This window comes from Suricata suricatta, chromosome 10 (genome assembly GCF_006229205.1).
Source record: "Suricata suricatta isolate VVHF042 chromosome 10, meerkat_22Aug2017_6uvM2_HiC, whole genome shotgun sequence".
In the NCBI taxonomy this organism is placed as follows: domain Eukaryota; kingdom Metazoa; phylum Chordata; class Mammalia; order Carnivora; family Herpestidae; genus Suricata; species Suricata suricatta.
In genome coordinates this window covers 36,253,550-36,271,732 of record NC_043709.1, presented here as the reverse complement: position 1 = coordinate 36,271,732, position 18,183 = coordinate 36,253,550, and the positions used below count along the sequence as shown (strand labels likewise).

General features: G+C 37.3%; 1 protein-coding gene across 4 annotated transcripts in view; it reads left to right on the top strand.

Moving 5' to 3' along the window:
- Positions 1 to 141: 141 nt before the first annotated feature.
- The window catches only part of ACSS3 (acyl-CoA synthetase short chain family member 3), a 148,436-nt gene continuing 130,394 nt past the window's right edge, over positions 142 to 18,183 (top strand). For all 4 annotated transcript variants that reach the window (XM_029955211.1, XM_029955212.1, XM_029955214.1 and 1 more), the window contains exon 1: positions 142 to 216. The gene's annotated coding sequence lies outside the window, so the exon portion shown is untranslated. The remainder of the gene's footprint in view (positions 217 to 18,183) is intronic.

The following is an 18,183-nucleotide window of genomic DNA, read 5'->3' as shown; positions in this document are numbered from 1 at the left end:
CCGCAGGGCTTACGTGGCCCCCGGCCCGAGGGGCGCTCTCGGGGGTCTGGGCTGCCGAGCGCTGTCGTCGGCCGGCGGTGGCGGCGAGTACAAGACCCACTTCGCGGCCTCGGTGGCCGACCCCGAGAGGTTCTGGGGCAAAGCCGCCGAGCAGATCAGCTGGTACAAGCCCTGGACTAAAACGCTGGAGAACAGATACCCGCCTTCCACCAGTTGGTGAGTGCTCTTTCGCCTACCCAGATCTCGCACGACTTTTGGGGGACACGGCTCAACGTCCCTTTCACCGGGAACCCGGCCTTGTGTCTGGACAGAAAATAATACTGACGATGTGCTCCTATCTTTCCATTCGAATTTCATTTCAGTTCCAGAGCCAACTCTTCTCCCTTCTCTTGTGGGATTCCGTTACCCAATATGAGCCCAGTTTCCTATAGACCAGAGATTTACCACTATGGCAGGACTCCGCTTGGCACTGGGGATGTTCCAGGGACTAAAACCAGGGTCTGTCTCCACCGACAGCACTGTCTAGTATAGGAGAGAGTCACGGAAACCAATGTAAGCAGTGTGATAAATTAGGGAAGTATTACCAAGTATCCCATGCTGCAGGGAGGAAGAGATCTGAGGAAAGACCAATGAAAAGCACACCTAAGTAGGGTTTGGATGTATGGGTGTATCTTCTCAAAGTCGACAAAGATCTAATTATTAAAGATCAGGAGGTGGCTGAAATTTGACTGTTACTGTGGTTGCAAATAGTTGTGTTGGCTGGAGTGGTGGGAGAGGGGGCTGGCTGGTAAGTCAAGGGTTGGGCAGTTGGAAGGGATTTCTGTGTCCTGTCAAGTAGATTGGGTTAGATCTGTATAGCCGTGTTGTGTATGTGAAACTGTGATGAGATACTCCAAAATTATACACATACAGGCCCGGTGGTGCTAGAAATCATGGTAGGAATGCAATTTTTTGTATGGAGTTGCAATGATAGGTAATTGTAAACATCATTTTTACATTACAACGAAACAGAGATACATTGTAGAATAAAGGCCAGACTTGCCAGAATAGTAAGGGTGAGACACGCGTCTATGAGAGGTCAGTCTTGGCCTATAAGGGGTCAGAGTCCTGGCTGTTTTTTAGGCTAATCCTTAAAAATGTGCCGAATCCTTAAAAATGTGGTTGCTCTCATCTGCCAGCCATGAGGGAGGGATGTTCCCTGTAAAAGTTTGAGAAATACTGCAATGGGGTTTCCCAAACTTCCAAATTCCTAGCAGTCAGATGGGGGGAATGACCCAATCAGCTTTGCATTTCACCAATGTCCCCTTGTTGAGAGCAGGGGACATAGAATGGAGAAAAGCAAGCCAGTCGGAGTCTGTTCTATATTGTCACTATGCCCTGTTCTCGCTTCCGTGTTTGGAACTGTACGTAGTTTTCCCTTTGGAATCTGAGCACCTTTTCTCTTCCAGTTCAGTTGTTTCAATGGTGTTTCACTAACCCTTTTTTACATGCCCTGCAATGATTCAAGCACTATCTATATGCCCATGAGTAATATAAGACCCCTGCTTTTTGGGAGTCATGGTGACTATTCTGTGGAGCCAGAAAAACTGGGGTTGAGGTCTTGCACTGCCGGTTACTGGCTGTGTGCTCACAGCCAAGTTACTTAATCTCTGCTCCAGTTTCCTCACATATAAATGTGGAAATAGTATGAGGATTAAATGGGTAAAGATTTAAGACCATGTCTTGGATGAAATAGACCTTATAAATGTTGGAGGAAGAGTAGCTATCATTGCAGTCTTAGACCACAATTATTTCAGGAGCAGGAAACCCTTCTTGTGTTTCTCTGATCAAAACAGAAATTATAGTCTTTCCTAAGAGTGTGTTCTCAAGGTTCTGTGTCTGCATATCTGTCATAAAGTATGGTGTTGAAATTATTTACATGACCATCTCCTCCCCTTAAAATCATGTGCAGAGAAGTCAAGAAGTCACTGTGGTTATTCCAAGTAAAACCAATGGGGCCCAGATGTACGGGAGTGACAGTGGCAATGAAAGGAAATGACAGACTGTTAGAGGGTGGGTTGGGATTGGTAGGGGCCCAGGTGAGTGCAGAGAATGTGGAAATCAAAAATCCATCAGATAGACATTTTAAACCTGGAGATTTTCTTTCTAACTTTTTTTTCTTCTTAGTCTCTAATTCCTCACATAAATTTTCTAAAATTCTGTGCATAAAATGTTTTAATGATAATTCTTGCTAAAGGGTCTTATATTTTTTTAAAATGCAATACATTGTAGAACACTGGCATTTGATAATACTGTAGCTGAACTCTGCATCTTTGTGCTCTTGGAATCAGAATCATGTGGCCATACCTGTTTCCAGCAGCCCAAAGATCAAAGTGAATAAAGATAAGTCTTTGAGTCTGTATTTATTTCAGAAGAGTGATTCAATCTTACTAAAAAAATTTGGTTGTCAGAGCAGAGTTGAGCAGGAAAATAGAGGTGGAAGACCACATACCTAATCTTAAACTTTATCAATAAGACTTTTCAATTTCAAGTAGAATCCATTACTGTGTTGGACACCTATTTGCAGACACTCCTCATTGGTGAACAATTTTCTATAAAGCTAAAGTCAAGGGCAGGATGAAATGTGTCTTGTTTTTATCTTCATATCCCTAGGGTCTAAGGCAGAGCTGACATAGGAGTTTGAAAAATGATAGTAAAGTAACAGAATGCATAGATTTGCTGATTTTTGATTCTATATGTATTTGGGAGGTAGTAAGGTGATATAGGCACAATTTGATGTGAAAGACATTTGCTGATTTTCTTCGAAGCTGGGGTCTGGGAAATGCAGATGTGGGTAGCTAACTCTTTAAAAAAAATTTTTTTTAATGTTTTATTTATTTTTGATACAGAGAGAGACAGAGCATGAGAGGGGGAGGGGCAGAGAGAGAGAGAAGGAGACACAGAACTGGAAGCAGGCTCCAGGCTCTGAGCTAGCTGTCAGCACAGAGCCTGACACGGTACTCGAACCCACAAACGTGAGATCTGACCTGAGCCGAAGTTGGAGGCTTAACCAACTGAGCCACCCAGGCGCCCAGTAGCTAACTCTTTAAGTAAACTGAGGAGTAACAGGGTGCTGTAGCTAAGTGTCTTCTCCTAGATGAACATACAGAGAGTAGAGATCTCTGATGCCCTTTGACTTCTCCTTTTTCATTATAATCTTGACTGTTTGTTTTTCATGAAAGTAAACTCTGCTCAGAATCTGCAAGCCTATCAAAGGCTCCAACACATAAATAGTAATGCTTATTAGCTTTCACAGTGGCATAAGCTACCCAATGGTAATTTACATATGCTGGAGTATAAACATGAGATAGAAATCTTGTTTTTTGGGTTTTTTTTAATCTCAAGTTAGCCAACATAGTGTAGTTTTGGCTTCAGGAATAGATTCCCGTGATTCATCACTTACATATAACACCAAGTGCCCAACTCAACAAGTGCCCTCCTCAATGACCATCACCCATTGTCCCTATACCCCCTAATCCCACACACCCATCCACTCTCAGTTTGTTGTCTGTATTTAAGAGTCTTTTATGGTTTGCCTCCCTCTCTGTTTGTATCTTATTTTTTCCTTCCCTTCCTCTACGGTTTTCTGTTAAGTTTCTCAAATTCCACATATGAATGAAAACATATTATATCTGTCTTTCTCTGACAGACTTATTTCACTTAGCATACTACCTCCAGTTCCATCCACATTGTTGCAAATGGCAAGATCTCATTCTTTCTGATTGCCAAGTAGAGTAGTACTCCATTGAATATATAAACCACATCTTCTTTCTCCATTCATCAGTTGATGGACACTTGGGCTCTTTCCATAATTTGGCTTTCGTTGATAGTGCTGCTATAAATATTTGGGTACACAGGCCCCTAGGAACCTATATCCTTTGGATAAATTCTTACTAGTGGGTCATATGGTAATTCTATTTTTAATTTTTTTGATAAAAACATTAACACTGTTTTCCAGAGCAGTTGTACCAGTTTGCAATCCCACCAACAGTGCAAAAGGGTTCCTGTTTCTCCACATCCTTGCCAATATCTGTTGTTTCCTGAGTTTAGCCACCTTTACCAGTATGCAGTGGTATCTCAATGGTGGTTTTGATTTGTATTTCAACATGGGATAGAAATCTTTAAGGGTGATATACTGAAGGGATTTTCTATTGAAGTGAATAGTCCTGTAAAATACGTTTAAAAAAATTTTTTTAATTTTTTTAAATGTTTTATTTATTTTTGATACAGAGAGAGACAGAGCATGAGAGGGGGAGGGGCAGAGAGAGAGAGAAGGAGACACAGAACTGGAAGCAGGCTCCAGGCTCTGAGCTAGCTGTCTGCACAGAGATTGACGCAGGGCTCTAACCCACGAACGTGAGATCAGACCTGATCCGAAGCCGGAGGCCTAACTGAGCCACCCAGGTGCCCCTAAAAATTTTTTTGATGTTTATTTATTTTTGACAGAGAGATAGAGAATGAGAGAGAGAGAGAGCCAGAGAGAGAGGGAGACACAGATTCCAAGATAGGTTCCAGGCTCTGAGCTGTCAGCACAGAACCTGACGCAGGGCTTGAACCCATGAGCCATGAGCTCATGGCCTGAGCCAAAGTCAGATTCTCAACCAACTGAACCACCTAGGTGCTCAATACATTTCTGGTACTGTAATTTCTATGATCTTTGGAAAATAAATCCCAATTACACATAGGTGCTTTAGAAAGTTGTGAAGCACCACCTTTTCTCACTGTTTGGTGGTTAATTCACATGGTTGACACCTGGTTTTGGGGGTGATGAAGCCTCTATTTCAAAAACTTTAGTGGAAAACTATAGCCAAAGGGGAAGCAATTAAAATTCCTAGTAATTTCTCTAATCCTGAAATAACTAATTGGATGTTTTTATTAGTTTCTTTCATGAACTAGGCATCCTGCTGCCTATCCTGAAGTTGAAATCAAGCTGCCACTCTGGGATATAAAGATTAGGTAATCTCCCTTGACATTAAACATTGTGGTTGACTCTTCTGTCTAGTTCATCGATTTATTCCTTCTCTGGAAGCATTGCAATCCCATTTTTGTTTATTTTATTTAAACAACATTTTGTGATAAGATTCTCATATATTATTTGATTTATAATTTAATATTTATTAACAGTGACTACAAACTGAAAAGGAAAAGTTCCAACTTAATGCAGATTATTACAAAATGATTTCAGGTTAGTTAACATTTCTATAATGGAGTATAGTTTTTTCAACACACATGATCTCACTTACTAACTATGAGACAAAGGTCGTTTAATCTCTCCAAGTCTTAAAATGGTCCATAGAGTTAAAGATATCAATCATTAACTTACTGGTGGATAATAAAGAGAAAATTATGGAATAGGTAGTGAAGAAATGCACTGTGTAGTAGCAGGGGGTGACATACAATGACTAAATTATCACAGAACTATTTATTTAGAATTGCATACATACTATACAATACAGTTGTTAGTGGTAGATTTAACAGCCTTCTCTAGAAGGATCATGGAAGGAGTCTTGAGGAAATTATGTTTAAATTGAGATCTCTGTGAGTAAAGATTAGACATGAAGAGTGGGGAGGAACATTCCAGGCAAAGAAGATAGCATATGCAAAGGCCATGAGGTATGAAAGTAGCTCAGGAGATTGTAGAACCTGAAAGAAGACTAAAGGGGTTGGGGCTTAAGGAATGATGGGGAAATTATCAATAAATGGAAGAAGAGAGCCATATGGTGAATAGTCTTGTGAGTCATGTTAAAGATTTTTAGATTTTTGTCCTGGTACATAATATATCCTATCGTGGATGACCAAAACATGAATTTCCTACTTTTCTTTCTGCACTGGAAAAAAATAGTTATGAGTTCAACCCCATCTCTGCCACTTACCTTGCGCAAGCTTCAATACCCTTATTTCTAAAATGAGAATGATGGTAGTATCAGTTTCTTAGGATTATACGGGGTGGGGAGGGGCTTGTAGAAGTGTCTGAGACTGTGCCTGACACACAATACTAGGTATTGATGTCTTTAGAATATGGCAAAGATATTCCCATAAGCTAATTGGTCTAAGAGGTTTTCAGATAAATGATAGCCCTTGAACTGGACCATAAAATAGAATTTAGGAAAAACAGATTTTTGTGTGGGGAACAAATATGACAGGCATAGAGATTAGAAAGAATCAAGCATGTTTGGAAGATAATATAGTAGAGCAGTTGGCTTGTAGAGGTTATTTTGGATTGTCCCCCTTCTCCACAGGGGATCCCTGAAACCATGGATAGAACTTAACCCTTATATACTGTTTTTTCCTATATATACGTACCTATCATAAAATTCAATTTATAAATTAGGCACAGTAAGAGATTAATAGCAACTAATAAAATAGAATTATGATAACTATGGCCTGTAATAAACATTATGTGAAAGTGGTCTCTCTCTCTGTCTCTCTCATAATATTGTACTGAACTCACCTTTCTTCTTGTGATGATGATGTGAGGTGATAAAATGCTTACAGGATGAGATCAAGTGCAATGAATGATGTAGACACTGTGAGATCACATTAGACCTGGGATTGACAGCAGGTAACTGAAACACCCAAAAGTGAAACCACATTTGGAGGGGGGCACTACTGACCTCAGATTCAGAAGGTAGTTTCAGGATGGTTTTAAAAATCTTGGAATAATAAGAAAAAGGGATTTGCATGTACATCTTAGGCTACAAGTCACAATCTGACTGTAAGGCTGCAGCTAGGTTTTATTTGTCCCAGGTGCTGAGTTTTTGTTTATTTAGGTAGTTCTCAATATTTAAACATTGGAAGATTTTATTTAAAATCTACATTTCTATTAACAACTCAAGTTTTGGTCTTCTTTTGAAAAAAAAAAAAAAGCAGAATATCCCATCTGCAATGGGCAACATTTGGCTGGAACTGAGTATTCCCTATCCAAGGCTAAATGAGACATCACAATTTCCTGGCAGTGGGATTCAGGGAAGGAAGGAAGTTATGGTAACTGCAAGAATTTGAGTCAGATGTCCAACTGGAGAAACTGATTGTGAAATGAAAGTTAATGGGTTGAAAACTGGGCAGAGCTTAATATAGAATTACAGATCTATAAGTTGAAAAGATGTGAGAGTTAAAGCCTGTGAATGTTGAGTGTAGAGGGGGATGGAAAGGGAGAGAGAGAGAAAGGGCAAAATACTAAGAAGTGAAATTTGGACACAAGTAGAAGAAAAAAAATACCCCATAAGGACTGATGAGACTTAGTCAAAGAAGTAGAAGGAAGAACAGAACATTTTAGTGTCATGGCATATGAGGGAAAGAAGAGATAAAAATAGGGGAGGTCAATAGAGGTCAAGGGCTCTAGAGATATTTTGGGGCTATTGAGGATTGAAAGGGCAGTTTTGATTAAGAAACCCTCAGTGACTTTTCATAATGTGATGTCAGTGTAGAGATGGAGGCCAAAGCCAAAGCCAGAACAGTCCATTACAGCGTGAACCTATGGTAGGCAAAACATTCCACGAGGCATTAGATACACGTTAGGGGAGACTAGATGACAGCCTATGGAGGTATCTGGGTTATGCAATAGTTTCCTCACTGTCTTTACTTTTCCCTCCTCCCCTTTTAGGAGAAACTTCTGTCTAAAGGCAGAAGTGTTGAAATCTGTGACATAGGAATGAAGGGAATTTTGCTTATTTTGGAACCCATTCTTCATCAACAGATCTCCTTGGTTTTGCAAGATGAACTTTGTGTGGTTTCTTATCTTTTTTTGTTTAGGTACTAGATGTTCAAGGAAGAAACCCAATGGGAACGTCTAAACATTGAAATAAAGAGCTACTCAGCCAATCTGTATGTTCGTGTTATATACTGGAACAACTCTATTTAGCTAGATATCACACATTTGATGGTGAGTTTGACAGGGAAGATAAAAAGACAGTTGAAAAAGGATGAAATAATTAAAATTTGTTCATTTGTTCAAGTATTCTGGGGTTATTAGGTATCGTGTAGGTAAGTGGCTCAGAGGGGAAAAGTTTTTTTATCTTGTATTTGAAACTTTTCTGAGTTTGACTTTGTTTCAAAGGAAACAAATAAGGAAAATATAATGTGGATTTTATGTAAACTGGGAAGTAATTTAATTTCCTCCTGAATTTTGGTACTTTGGCAATCAACTGGTCAGCCACATTAAACTGGGAAATGTAGTCTTTTTTTTTTTTCAACTTTTTAAGATTCTGTGAAGTTTCCTTCATATTTATCAGGTCTTATTAAAATGATATTTAATTCTGGTTTGAAGGTGAGATGTTTACCTAAAGATGAAAAATTTGTCCCCTTTTGACAAACTCTAAATTAAATGAATTTATTCATAATATTGTGCACAGTACAGGCATATTTAAAATTTAAATGATCATTTTTTTATAAACACAAAAAAATATTTTAAGAAGGTACACGGTTAGCATGAAAAATGGCCTGTTAGAAATATAGTCCAGCAGCATAACCTCATCAAGAAGGACCAATTATAAAAGATGGGCCTTATTTTATATTCTGAAGGTCAGCAGCTTGAGGCTGTGCCGTATCTAATTTTCTCAGTCCGTCATGCTGTCGATCCTTCAGGACGGAAAGAAGTGAACTACTGGAATGTTGCAATTACATAAGCAAGGATGGATTGCCTCACAAATGCCACAGTCAATGAACAATGGAAATTCAATCGGCTGTGACCCTACCAACTACCAGGTGTAGGGGAAAATCCAAACTCTTAGCACCTCCTGGAAGGTGGCCTAGTCTTCTTTTGTTCATGCCATATACTATTATTTGTCGTGGGGAAAAAATCCAGTGGTTGAAGTTCCTTGCTTCTGCTTTATTACCACTGCTGCTGCTGCTTTTTAAAAAGAATTCCAGTTTAATAAGCAACAAGCAGCAACTCATTGTTTTCTATTGTGGTGTGACATTGGCAAGAGAAATATGTAGGAGGCTAATGAATCTTTGTGACAATATATATAAATCGAAGAACCTCTTTAAATTGTAGTTGTAGAAGCACATCTGACTGAAGAACTCAAATCCTTTATCTAAACCGTGTGGATAGAGAGAACTTACTATGAAAGAAGAGTCTATGGGCTTATCCTAATATTATGGCCAAATGAGGTCAAAGACATGGCATAGAAAGGAAGAGTACTATTCTTTTGATGTCTAGGAACACTGAAGTTTGAGAATTTTGAGTTGGAGGGCCATCTGGGTGGCTCAGTCGGTTCAGCCTCTGACTCTCGGGTTCTGCTCAGATCACCATCTCACAGTTCTTGTATTTGAGTTTTGCATCAGGCTCTGCACTGTGTGTGGAGCCCACTTGGAATCCTCTCTCCCTCACTCTCTCTGCCTCTCTCCCACTCACTTGCCCTCTCTCAAAAATAAATAAATATACTTAAAAAAAAAAGAATTTTGAGTTTGAAATAGTCCAGTTGAAAGTCCTAGAATAGGGGCACCTGGGTGGCTCAGTCGGCTAAGCCTCCGACTTTGGCTCAGGTCATGATCTCACATTCGTGGGTTCGAGCCCTGCATTGGGCTCTGTGCTGACAGCTAGCTCAGAGCCTGAAGCCTGCTTCCAATTCTGTAATTCTGTGTCTCCCTCTCTCTCCGCCCCTCCCCTGCTCATGCTCTGTCTCTCTCTGTCTCAAAAATAAGTAAAACATTAAAAAAAATTAAAAAAAAGAAAGTCCTAGAATAGCTATAAAAAAAAAGCTCTTTCAAATTCTAAGTTACGGAGCAGTAGAATTTAGTTTATGTATGACTTAGGTAAATAGTGAATTTTCCTGATTTAAAATATAAATTTTTCTAAGTGGGAGGAAAGCAATTCAATTCCCTACGTCTTTGACTTAAAAGCTAACTCTGGACAATAGGAATACTTCTCCTTAGGTTTTACATAGAATAAAAACATTTCCCAAGTATAATTTTTCAAGACATCTTTCCTAAGTGGGTACATTAGTTAGGTAAAAAGAACTTTAGGAAGCTTAAAAAAAAAAAGAATGTTCAGTATCTACTCTAGACATAACCAATATAGATGTTTGTAAAAAAAATTGGTAAGAAAGATAGTAGTCAAAGGCATATGGCATCAGTATCCTTGACTGTTAAATAACTGTAAGCAAAAGCAGGGAAGCTTAGGAAAGTCTGCTTTTGTACTAATCCAACTTTGCTTTCTCTCCACAGTGTTTCTTATTTTTACAGTTATATTGATTCTCAACTGAGAGTTAAGTGCTTTTCTAAACCACAGATGCCCTGACTTTGCCTTCCTCCCCACTCTCTGCCTTAATCAAGGCCAAACGAAGTTTGTCAGTTACCAATGGGAGTTTGTAAGACACTCTATTCTGGTGGATAGGAGAAAAAAATGTCAAAGATCATTATTAGTGGAGAAAACAAATTGATTCCTAGATTAAAATTTTGGCTCCAGTCTTTGAACTGTGCTTTGCCCCAAATAATTATAAAGCGGGGGGTTTATAAAATTATTCTGTGGTGGTTATGAGTAGTCAGTGGTATCTGTTCTCTACCTCAGACATGCAGGGGGATTGGATTTCCCCTGTATCCAGGGCTATATGGTTACAACTGGCCAATGCAGTGAGAAGAGGGAGGTGTGTCACTTCAGGGGGAAGCCTTTAGTTGTGAGTGCTTCAATCTGTAGTTCTCTGCTCTGCACGGCCATTGGGGAGCACGTGTGGAATAGAAGTAGTCTGGATTGCTGAGCAAAACCACATTGAGGACAATGCTGTGGGGAGTCCATGCCACAGTGAAGTTGTATGAGTAAGACATAAGCATTTATTTTTGCAAGTTACAGAGAGTGTGCAATTGTTACTGCAGTGCAGTCCGTCCTGTCCTTTTGACTGAGAGGGAAATAATTACAACCTTATAGGATTGTTGGAATGATTGTGTGCTAACTACAGTAAATAGCATCAAGCATATAGTAAAAATAGCTCGGTTTATTGTGTCCTGGCTATGAGCCAGGTACCATACTGAGTGCTTTCATTTATTTAGTATTTACAACTGCCCTGTGAGATAGGGTCAGTTGTTTTTTTTTTTAATGTTTATTTGTGTGTGAGAGAGAGACACACACACACACAGAGGGCAAGCCAGGGGAGGGAGAAAGAGAGGGAGACACAGAATCTGAAGCAGGCTCCAGGCTCCGAGCTGTTCGCACAGAGCCTCACATGGGTCTGGAGCCCCCCAGCTGGGAGATCATGACCTGAGCTGAAGTCTGACACTTAGCCAACTGAGCCATCCAGGCACTCCTCAGTTTTTTATTCTCATTTAATGGATGTGAGAATGAAGATATGGAGAGTTTAAGAAACTTGCCTAAACATAAATCTAGTAAGTAGCAGATATAGAATTTGAACCCAGGTAGTCTGAGCTTAGCATCTGTACTCTTTCTAAATGCTGCATCATAGTGTTTCTGTAATAAGAATCTCAGGGGCGCCTGGGTGGCTCCACCTGTTATGTCTAACTTGGGCCGGGTAATTACCTTGCTGTTCCAGCCCCGTCGGGCTGACAACAGGGAGCCTGCTTCAGATTCTGTGTCTCCCTCTCTCTCTGCCCCTCCCCATCTCATACTCTGTCTGTCTCGCTCTCTCAAAAAATAAACATTAAAAAACTTTTTAAAATTTTATTTATTTTAAAAACAAACAATGTTTTACATGTAAAATATTTCAAATGTGTACACAGTCTCAAAGTTGAGGGAAGAGAGGCTTTATATTAATTGTTACCTCCTTAGAAATATTTCCTGGATACTAAAAAATAGTATTAATCTTCTCTCCAAAAAATACTTTATTGGGTTTCTGGCTTATGGGAAATCCATAATGACCACACTATTTATTCCTTGTGGTATGCTTTAATATTATTTTTATTAGAACATGATGATAAATAGGCTACCTAATTCATCTAAATATGAATATTTGAACTTTTTTCCTTCCAACCTCTCATACAACTACTTGTATGTTTGTAATTATGGAACTTGTTGATTTTGCTTATTGCATTTATTACTGACTTATAAATTCATGTACAGTATTTTTTCCTGTTTTTTTTTCATTGCTTTTCATCTTGATCCTAGTGTGCATGGACAGACCTTGATAAATGGCTTATGTTGAGTGCAGAGGTGAGTTTCTGAGGAATCATACCGCATACAGCTTAGTCTATATATATGTAATATATGTTATACATAATTTATATTAGGATATGTAATATATTTATGATATATATCTTATATAATTTTTTGAAATTTAGTACAAGGACAATGAGTCGTAGGCTCTCTCACTTACCTGTGTTATTCCATAGATGTTGTCAAACTTTGGGGAGCCCATGATGTAAAAATGTTAAATTCTTTCTTTGAGGATTTAGAGGGTGTGCTACAGGGATATTTGGGGTATTTGTGAGTCTGTAATGGATTGAGAAGGGAATTCACCTGAGATTATTCTCTACCCAAGCCTGAGCTATTCCATTCCTTAATGCTGATGAATCGTTTCTCCGTACTGCTAATGTACTAACAACTATGGCAGACAAAAGCAGTTACCTGATTACGGAACCCTTACTGTGGCTCAGACCCGTGCTTCAACTATTTATATATATTCTTTGACTCCTTCCAACACCTTGTGATATAGGTCTAATTATAGCACACTTTTTTAACTGTATAAACCAAAGGATGGGGAGATTAAGTGACTTGTCATATAGTGGTGGACTTAATTTTTCAACCAATTGGGTCACAGCATGAAGCACAATTTTGTAATGAGTTGTAACTAAACTCCGTAACTTCCGTCTGTTTGTCCTGTGACTGTTTAGACGTCAGGAGTTAGGGGGTACAAAAGAATGAAAACTATGCTACAATTCTAAAAATTTTTAATCAGAAATGTAGCTTCCCTTTTCCTCCTTTGGTAGCTGTGTTTCCATGTATGTCCACTCTCATTTTAGAGGAATTGTAAGTCTTCACTGCTTTCCCACGGTCAACTTTTACATGTGGTCTTGACTAAATGTTTTTTTCCCTCTAAAAAGCACGTCACCTTGAATCTTATTTCCCTTTAAGTTAGTTCAGCAAAGAATACTCAGTACTCCTCTCCATCCACTGTACATCCACTTGATAAGCTCACACTCCACGGATACTTTTACCAACAATTTAACAAATCATGCTAGGTAATAATAGAAGGGCACGTCACCTTTACATTCACAGTGGAATGCACATAACCTCGTGTATATCAATTTACTGAGTTAAAAACTTCACCATGTGCAGATTTATCTTCTTAATCTCTCTTCTATTGGGATTCCTATATAGATTGTTGGTAGGTATTACCTGAATCATCCATCCTACTGGGACCCAAAATGACTTATGAATCTCCTTTCTATAAAGGATTTAAGGGTTTGAAATTTTCTTTTTATTCCCCTCCAAATTTTTATTTAAATTCTAGGTAGTTAACATACAGTATAATATTAGTTTCAGGAGTAGAATTAGTGATTCATTACTTACATATAATACTCAGAGCTCTTCACAAGTACCCTCCTTAATACCCATCACCCATTTACCCCATCCCCCAACCCAGCTCTCCTCCAGCAACCCTCAGTTTGTCTTTTATAGTAAGAGTCTTATGGTTTTCCTCCCTCTCCTTTTTTATTCTTTCCCTTATGTTTTTGTTTTGCTTTGTTCTTTAAATTCCATAAATGAGTGAAATCAGATGGTATTTGTTTTTCTCTGCCTGACTTATTTTGCTTAGCATAAAACTCTCTAGCTCAATCCACATCATTGCAAATGGTAAGATTTCATTCTTTTTGATGCCTGAGTAATATTCCACTGTATGTATAGAACATCATTTCCCATTCATCAGTTGGTGAACATTTGGGCTTTTTCCATAATTTGGCTGTTGTTGATAATGCTGCTACAAACATTGGGGTATCTATATCTCTTTGAATCATTATGTTTGTATCCTTTAGGTAAATACTTAGTGGTGCAATTGCGAGATTGTAGAGTAGTTTTATTTTTAACTTTTTGAGGAAGCTCCATCTGTTTTCTAGAGTGGCTGCACCAGTTTGCATTCTTCATGGGTCTACGCGTCATTATGAGGCACTTGGCTTTCTTTGCTTCTCTTTAGCTCATTTATCTTTAAGTTGTAGTAGATAATACTTTATTGTCAGCATGAGTTTCTAGTCATCAAGCTAAAGACACACATATTACAGGGAGGGAAATACTTTACTCACGTGGTACAGATCCAGTGCCCATGTGAGTATGGGCTGCAAAAGTTGTCTCTATGGAACATACCAGATTCCAAGAATTTCAGATTTCAGAGTTGGACTAATAACATTTTGCCAGATTGTCATTTATTAGTATTTTGTAGCCAATAAGTTAACCAAATAACCCAAATTTTATTGATCAAATGAAAATCATTGGTTAAAAGTGATAAAAGACAAACACTGAATAATATCACTTACACATGAAATCTAAAAAAACAAAACAAACAAATAGAACAACATAAAACAAAAACTTAAGCTCATAGATACAGAAAACAGATTGGTGGTTGCTTGACTGGGGAGCGGAAGGGTGTTGGATGAAATGGGTGAAGGGGGCCAGAAAGTACAAACTTCCTATAAAATAAATTTCATGGGAATACAATGTGCAGCATGATGACTATACTTGACAACACTGTGTTGCATAGTTGGAAATTATGAAGAGAGTAAATCTTAAAAGTCCTCATCACAAGAAGAAAGAAAAAAAGACAAAAATTTTAACCATGTATGGTGATGAAGCGTAACTAGACTTGTATTGTGGTAATCATTGCACAGTATATACAAATGTTGAATCCTTATGTTGTATACCTGAAACCTATATAATGTAATAGGTCAATTATGCCTCAATTTAAAATAAGAATAAAAAATAAAAAAGTGATAGCAATGAAATAACATAAAAATATTATTTCTCTATGATACATTTATGGTATTGTCATAATACCATTACATAATACATTGTATGTATTAATGACACAAATCTTAAGATTTATGTTATTTGGAGTAAAAACTGATTATATTCTGTTAAGGGCTTAAATTTTGAAAATATAAAACTGATTTTTATTTTTTAAAATTCTGGGTCCTGACTGTTCAACATCTTCCACATATGTCTACTAGAAACATTTATTATTTCACCCGAATATTTCAAGAGCTGTTTGAAATGTGATTTGTAATTACAGGATTAGTTGATCTAATTTGATGAAATTTTCTCTTATCTAGGTCTAATTAACTTATAAAAGAATTAATTTTTAAATTTATAATCAGTAAAAATATCTTAATTAGGAAGATTCTCATTTTTTATTAAATATATAGTTATTTCAAAGTCTGTATCTGATGAAAATAATAATACACTTAAATCGAAGTCTTTTAAATCCTAGAGAATGATTTTATTCTTTATGTGTGTATTTGTATGAGTGAGTGTGCACACATATGTGTGTGTATTTGTGAGCAGTAAAGTGTTACAGAATACATAATATATTATTATAGTAATGGTAACAGCAGTGAATCCTTACCATCGTTCTTTAATTTCTCAGGCACAGTGTCCTGAAAGAAGAATTTAGGGAAGATTAAGCACCTTGCTTATGGTTACTTGGCATGCTGGTGGCAGATCTGGGATGAAAAACCAGATGTGTTAGACTCTGGAGTATATCAGCTCCTCACTGTATCGTAATTCCTCTCCAATTAATCCTGTTTTGTCCTCACAATAACAGTGTTTCAGATTTAAAAACAATCCAAGTGCACATATACATATAAATATACACACATATATGGCAGTGGACCTGTGGAATATTTTTGGCTCTAGAACTTATTTATTCATTAACTGATTTGTTCCTTCATTTTTTCTTTCTTTCTCGTGTTCATTCATCACATGTTTGTCAAATGCCTTCTACAATCCAAAAACTATTCCAGATGCTGAATGAGATTCCAGATAGACTATAACTTTGAAGGACAATTTTCATACATCAAAGGAAAAAAGTGTGTGTGCAGTAAGATAGCTTTCATTTTCCTGTTTAAAAAGAGTAATTATGAGTGATATGGACCATCTAGTTATAATTTTCTGAAAATATGGGTAATAAAATGTGTTTTATTTTACAGTCAACTCTACGTTGAATTGCCTTTGACTGTTGCGGTGTGAATAGCTGTTTTGGTCAACAGTAACCATTTTTAAACTAATAAATCTTTTCATAGATAAGAGAATCAGCCAGTTTTAATTTTATTCATTTGTACAATCTCTCATCTTCTACTAGAGGTACTAATACACAGGAAGGTGAGGAGAAGACAAGTAACCACAAAGAGAGGAAAGGGAAATAATGGGCTTAGCACTAACTAGATGATGAAATCTTGGATAACTGAATAAACTGCACTGTATTCAAGTTTCAGATTAAGGAAATGCTAATGGAAAATGTTTTTTTATGAATATAATATGTATGTAAATATTGGGGACATTGACAAGGATAAAGCAAAGATATAGTTTGTGATATTATTCTTAGATTATTTTTAGGATAAGGCTGGGGAAAAAAAGCATAATAAGAGTCTTAAGTTCAGTGGTATCTAGTTAGTCATATGAGACGATCTTTGTAGATATGTCCACAACGTGGTTATGTCTGAGTGTAAGGTTGTTTTGCTGAGAGATGAAGGTGGGAAGTTGGATGGGATATTGTATGGTTTAATTAAAAGAGCAAAGGTTTTATAATTACAAGGCCTAGGTTTGAGACCTAATTTGAATTGACATGGCCTCTTCAATGACATTGTTTTATTAAAAATAATTTTTATTAAGGGCACCTGGGTGGCTCAGTCTGTTGGGCATCTGACTTTGGCTCAGGTCATGATCTTGCAGCTGATGGGTTCGAGCCCAGCATCAGGCTCTGTGCTGACAGCTCAGAGTCTGGAGTCTGCTATGGATTCTGTGTCTCCCTCCTTGTCTGCCCCTTTTCCACTCATGCTCTGTTCTCTATCTCTCTCAAAAATAAACAAACATTAAAAAAATTTGATTAAAATTTGGGTTTATGCTTTTTTCCCCATAAAGAGGCAGAAATTCTTTAAATTCTAATTGGATAAAGTCAGGAAAGCCAAAACAGAGGAAAATCAGCTGTATAGTTCAATATCTCAATACATCCTCTGTGTATATCTTGGTACATTTTGCATATTTCTCTTCAATCTTTTTATTTCATTAAAAATTATTATTTTGTAATGGTTATAGACTCACAAGAAGTCACAAAACTAGTGCAAAGAGATTTGTTTGCGCCTATCATTCAGCCTTTCCCAATGGTGACTTCTTACACAACTAGTATATTATCAAAACCAAAATCGACATTAGCACAACAATACAATGAACTAAAAAAATACACCTTAGTCAGATTCACCAGTGTGTGCAGGCACACATATTTACTGTGTATGTGTTTTACCTTTTAAGAATATATATGTCTGTCAGTCTGTTTGATTCTCTAGGTCTCTAATTTTGTTCTTGCAGAAAAATGGAATTATACTATCCATACTATGAATAGTATTATACTATCCATATTATTGATAGTTTTTTCTACTACAATAAGCTGTAATTTTTCCATTCCTCTCTTCTTCTATTTCCATGATTTTTAATATTTGCAGAGTGTTTTAACATATTGGGTGAATGTAAAATTATTTATTTCACAATCCCTTCAGACTGAAATTCAGGTTGTTTCTCTTTATTTGTTATTATAAACAGGCAGATACACTTCCACCTTTGGACACAACATTCCAAAGATTTCTCTCTCTGTCTCTCTTTCTCTGCTTCTTTCTTTCTTTCCTCTTTTTTTGCTCATGAATTCTTAGAAGATTTCTAGACCAAAGAGAAACTATACTCTTTCTTATATAAAGTCAAAATTTTTCTTCAAAAAGATTAATATTGTAAATACGGTCTCACAACCTTTTCCTTATGAAATATCTAGAGAATAAATAAAGATAATAACCAGTGGACATTGAACATGGCTTTGTAAAATTTTAATGTGTATCACATTAGCTTTACATCTTTTTATTTTAATCAGTAAAACAAAATGGATGCCCCCTTTGTAGCTCTGCCAATTACACAGTCTTTGTAGAAACAATCTCAGAATAATTTATATGGCCCAATGGGAAGAAGAAATTCTTCTCAGACATTCTAAGATGACTGATCGTATTCCT